We start from the raw sequence: 6,000 nt of genomic DNA on the forward strand, positions 1-6,000 counted from the left end.
TTGAGGGTTGGAATTTTCCCCCAGAGTCCTCTCATAATTTAGTTTCATAGTGCTTCTTCTCGACAGCCAATGCCTGGTGGTTTTTGTTTTATTTATTCTGTGTCTGAAGTATTTTGAGTAATCACCCTGTGTGCAGATTGGAGCATCACAGTTAGCTAACTTCATTTACAACAGTTTGTATGCTGACTCAGGGAGCATGCAAACCTCTCCTATGCAAACAAAAAAAACCAACTTGGATTAATTTGAGAGAGATGTGAAACGAAGCCAAAGACTTAGAAAGATGTTTTGGTGGCAAATGCATACGATGATTACTTTGCATATGAAGATTACTTTTGTATCCTTGCTTGCAAGTAACTTGATCTCCCTGGCTCACTTACTCCAGCTTTGTGCTGCCATGGCTTTGCCTTCCTCAGCTCCTTTTGGTTGTCCATGATTCCCCAGGAACTGATCTTCACCCATACCTGCTCACAGCTGTGAGCACACCTGTGGGCTCAAGGACCCTGACTGTTACAGAACCTGTTGTAACAATGTTTCTGTGCACATGTCTGCATGTTGTCATCTCGGGTTATGTGTGTCACCTCTCCAGCCACAAAAGAAGTCCCTGTTGCATGATACTGCAGTTTGTCTGCTTATCTTGGGAAAAGTTTATGTGGGTTTCATTGGCAACCACTGAGGCAAAGACACGAGTAAGTGCTCTTGGTAAGTCAATTCAACTTCTGCTCTAACATGCAGTAACTACTCATACCCTCTTTGTTACCTGGGTCATCCCACTGTCTTAGATGCCTGGATGCAATTAAGGCTGCCCACCATTTTTATCATTGCCATAATTTTTACAAATCCTACCCAGATTCTAGGGCTGATAAAAGATATGAAGGTGACTTTCACCCCAAAGAACTGTTTAGGGACGCAAGGGGTGAAATGGTGCTTGCAAGAAAGCAGCACATTCTATTTCACACCTTTGAGGTGGATGCAGGGTTCTCAAACACAAGACAGCAGTGACAGAAATGGCCTGAAGGTGTAGAAAACAATTTATTTTGGCTGTGTTGAACTGGGAGGAGGCATGCAGAGGGGAGTACTCCAGGCAGATGCTTGTAAGTCTGGATAACAGAAGTTATAGAAGGAAGAGCAAGATTTTGAGCTTGTGGTGGTGGTTAGGAAGAATTGTTACACAGGTAAATGTATAGAAGAGCTCCAGAAGGGCAGCACAGCCTGGATGGGCTTGGGATCAAACAGCTGGTAATGGAGAGATGAGGGAAGTTAGCACCATCACTGTCAGGCAGTAACATGCCCTTACCCTTCATGAAAGGTAGCATTTCACACTTGTTTCACAATAAGTGACCTATCCCAGAAAAGTGCTTCAAAAGCAGGCTTTTTCTGTTTTATGAAATATAAATGAATTAATGCAAGGTAGCCTAGGCTGTAGTGTTTATTTGCCATTGGAGTGAGATTTTCCATTGAATTGACTGGTCTCTGCTGTTCCACATGTCTCCATGCAGATCTCCCGCTGGCTTTCTCTGTACCACAAATTAGTTGAGAACACCGGTGGACCTTTTGTGAAGGCTGAACTAACTGCAAGCACGTCTCTGGAGCAGGTTGACCTCTGCTTAGATTCCAGTTTGCAGCAATTCATTAATTCATGCTTAATCTTATTCCATATGCACTCTAGAGCTTTATCTACCTCCTGTTGGCAGCATTACTTCTTTTGGTACAGAAATAATTTGAGGGTTTACTTGCACTGTGAAGCTGCTACCATGTTTCCTCAATAACCCTCATTTATTGTGCAGGACTAACACTGAAGCAGCTTCACACTGTTTGTCACGATAGTGAAAAGCACCTGTGCAGGTTAATTAGCTAATTAGACAGTGAGGTATTTGGCAGTGACCATGGAGGCAGTGGCTGTACACAGGCAAGGTGGTTGTAACCACTTCAGCAGCTACCAGCTGCGGGAAGAAGAGGGTCTGTATCTTGCTTTTCTTTGGATTTATCTGTAATCTCTCATGTCTGCATGTCTCATGGTCTGAAAAAATAAAGGTCATCGAAAGGGGCTGGATCCTTCAGACTTGGAGACATATCACTCTGAAGCAGTGGTACTGCCTTAGATGAGGGAAATCACTGGGTGCATTTTCAGCAGCACACTCAGAAGCATGGAAATTCCCATTAGAGTTCCCATCAGCCCTTGGACACCATGGATGTTAGCAGTGGAGTCTGCAGAGAAGAACCTACATTTCAGTGTTATTGCACAGACTGATGGAAAGTTAGTATGAGATCAAAATGAAACCCAGTCTTTATTGATAAAAGGGACTAAAATTTCTTTTATGCAGGATTCACATTTGAGGTCTTTTATTTTGAGAGTGATTGCTTTTCTGTTGTTAATTTTTTTAGCCTGATTGACACTCAGACAGCTGCCAAGAATACTTGGAATTCACTATAAAATAACAGTGTGGTAAGTGCATTAGACTATCATCCTGACAGGCTTATATATTTATTATGCTAATTATGTGGGTGTAGTAATTGTATTACGAATATCTAGATATTTTCTATCAGTAAAATCAGTACCAAGTATGGGGAAACCCACAAAATATTTCTCAGCTGACTCCAATCTGAACATTTTCCTTAAACATATAATAAATGCTCCCATTCAGTTGCAAAGCCTTTTCCTTTATTTTATTTCCTTTATATAGAGATTTAGGAGCAGTAGCTATAGTAAGTACGTGCACTTCCTAATTTGAAATCACTGTTAATTTATTTTATACCATTTATTAAGGAAGTGAGGGACAAGGAGTGGGAAAGGGAATCTCAGTCCAGGGTGTGTCTGCAAAGCGTTCTGCCTCCAGGAACTATTCCTAGAGCATAGTCCAGCTTCACAACAGCACTGGGCTTGTAGCTGGAATCTAACCCCTTCGTGTATCTGTTTGGATGTTTGCTTTTTGTTTGTTTGCTTGTTTATAGGCTCCCTTTCCATCATGTCAGTGTCATTTTGCAACTGCAGGAAATGAGGTTTGCCAAGAAAGGCCAAATGGACCTTGAAGTCGAGTACCAGGCTGCATAGTGCTTCTTGCCACAAGCATTTCCAAGAAGAGGTCATCTTCCAGGCATGTAACAGCTGTGGCTAGTGACTCTGGAAGCTTATCCCAGCAGTGTCAGTACCCTGAACATACTATTGATGAGCACTGGAATCAAACTCTTTAAATCTGTGCTGTGCAGAAACGACTTGTCACCTAGGAGAGGGAGGTATTGAATTCTGTATGCTTCAAGGGAGTTTATCTGGAAATGAAAAAATATTTTTACCCCTGAAAAGTTTCCTTATTTAATCACTGGTTTCTTTGGAGTGCCAGACAGCTGAAAGGGAAGGGAATAAAACTGATTGGGAGTTGACAAATGCCTCTGAAGACAGTTATCTGATGCCTGTGTCTGTTAGCAGGAAGGGCTGCTGTAGCTCTAGGGAGGTTTTACAGTGTTTCAGAGTGCAGACTCTTTGCCAGCTATTCTAATATTTAGGCTCTGTTTGAGCTTCTTTGTCCCTGCCTCTCCTGTAATAACAAGGACAAATGGGAGACGGAAGCTGTACACTGTCCTCCTGTGGTTCTGCAGAGCTGCTGTGGAAAAGCCAGACATCTGAATATTCCAAAGCAAGGCCAATAATTGCATGAGGCATTAGAATGGCAAATACTGCAGCCAGCCAGGGCAGCCCATTGCTATTGACAGTTGTCACAGGGTGAGTCTTCCCAGCTTCAGGAGGGGACTGAGCAGTTGCAGAATGGATTGCTGAGTGCTCTATTAAAAGCTTCTAGGAAAATGACGTCAGGAGTCGTCAGCAATTAATCTGGAACATCGATTCCAAGAATAATGTTTATCTGAAAAATAGTGAATCAAATCCTACCGTTCTAGCTGGGCCTACTATGAGTAAATTAGATCAGTTTATTTTTGTATGAGTCATTAATCATATTGCAGTCATCGCTGTGGTTATCTGAAAGTATTTTAATTTAATCAAAATGCAGTTGAAATTCATATAAACAAATTTGGCCTAAGATGGGCAGCCACACACACAGAGCAGCCTTTTCCAGTGTGGGATAAGGAATTAAATACCAAAACAGATCTTTCTACAGAGATCTGACTATGGATTTTTGCATTACTAGATTTTCAGCATGCACTTTCCAACACTTTGCTTTCTGTACTGACTTCCAGATAAAAGAGAACAATGTGCTGTGCTCTGAAGCTTTTGTCACGGTGTTCAAGCTCGTACAGGCCATCTGCTGTGGAGTAATGTAGCTGCTACAGTACATTGCTTTCCTAACATATGTGTAACCTGACAGCTGGGGAGTGTGAGCCCTCTGGATTCAACAGGAATTCACTCGGATGTGTAGTTACTCTGTGTACATAAAACCTTGTGTAAAACAATACCAACTCCTAGGTCACAGACCACAAAAGCCTTGTAGTTGGCACAGATATGGGTAGCTTCTGCCCCAAACTTTTGCTTGGAGGAGAAGAATGGATTCCAGGATGAATTCAGACCCTGATGCTCAGAGCTTTGTCCAGCCAGAATCTGAAAACCTTCAAAGATCCCACAGCCTCCTCTGGCTCCTGCTATAGTGCATAATTATTCTAATTTTTTTCCCCTTCAAGCTGTGTGCTGAACTTCTCTAGTTTCTGCTGATGTCACTGTCTCTTGCCCTCCTGCCAAAGGGTGTGCTTCACTGGGAAGACCCTGGCCCCATCCACTTGATCTCATTCCCACAGGCACAAGGGTGTACTGTGAGCTGCCTCAGACCATTCTGTTCCGTACTGAACCAGCCCCACAGACCCCCCTCTGAGGGTGATCATTTCAGTTCCAGTGGCCTCCCGTGAGCCCTTCTGCTTTGTCAGTTCTGCCTGGGACCCCAAACAGCACACAGCGCCTCAGTGAAGCTTGGTGGGTTCTGAGCAGAGGGGATCACCCTTGACCACCTCCCTGCACCCTGGATAGGAGAGAAAATAGGCAAAAGTCCATGGGGCCCAATGAGAGAGATCCCAGAGTCCTGACAGAATTGGCTGATGTTGCCAAACCACTCTCCATCATATCTGAAAAGTCATGGCAATCAAGGGACTTCTGTGGTGCCTGGAAAAAAGGAAGCATCACTCCTATTTTCATAACTGGGAGAAAGGATAACACAGGGAGCTACAGACCAGTGAGCCTCACCTCTGTGCCTGGGAAGATCATGGACCAGATCCTTATGGAAGCAATTCTGGGCACATGGAGGACAAGGAGGTGTTCTAAGATATCCAGCTTAACTTCACTAAGGGAAAAATATCCCTGCCCATCTGGTGGCCCTCTGTGATGGAGTGACTGCAATGGTCAGCAAGGGAAGACTGACCAATGCCATCCACCTTGATTTCTGTAAGGCCTTTGGAGAGACCTGTGTCTGAAGAGTGTAGGGTTCAGTGGATTGGGAGCTGGCTGGATGGATTGTTGTTGTGGTCAATGGTTCCATGTCCAGCTGGAGGCTGTGACGAGTGGTGTCCCTCAGGGCTTGTCCTGGGACTGGGGCTCTTCAGTGCCTTCATCAGTGACAGGGACAGCAGGTTTGCAGCTGACACCAAGTTGCAGGTACAGTGACACACCTAAAGGATGGAGCCAGCCAGGGGTTCCTGGACCAGCTTGACAATGGGGCCCGAAGAACCCAATGAGGTTCAACAAGTCCAAGTGCCAGGTGCTGCACCAGGGGCAATCCCAGACATGAGACTGGGAGAAGAATTCATGGAGAGCAGCCCTGTGGAGAAGGACTTTGGGGTTCTTCTGATGAATACAAAGGTGGACATGAGCCAGTGGTATGGGCTGGCAGCTCAGAGAGCCAATTACACCCTGGGCTGCACCAAAAGCAGTGGGGGAAACATGTCAAGGGAAGGGATTCTTCCCCTCTACCTTGCCTTCTTGAGACTCCACCTGGAGAGCTGCATCCAGCTCTGGGTTCCCCAGCACAGGAAACATGTGGACCTCCTAGAGCTGGTCCAGAGGAGGCCACA

Source organism: Pseudopodoces humilis, chromosome 4, assembly GCF_049639895.1.
Source record: "Pseudopodoces humilis isolate 2021_Gansu_Grassland_sample_001 chromosome 4, ASM4963989v1, whole genome shotgun sequence".
In the NCBI taxonomy this organism is placed as follows: domain Eukaryota; kingdom Metazoa; phylum Chordata; class Aves; order Passeriformes; family Paridae; genus Pseudopodoces; species Pseudopodoces humilis.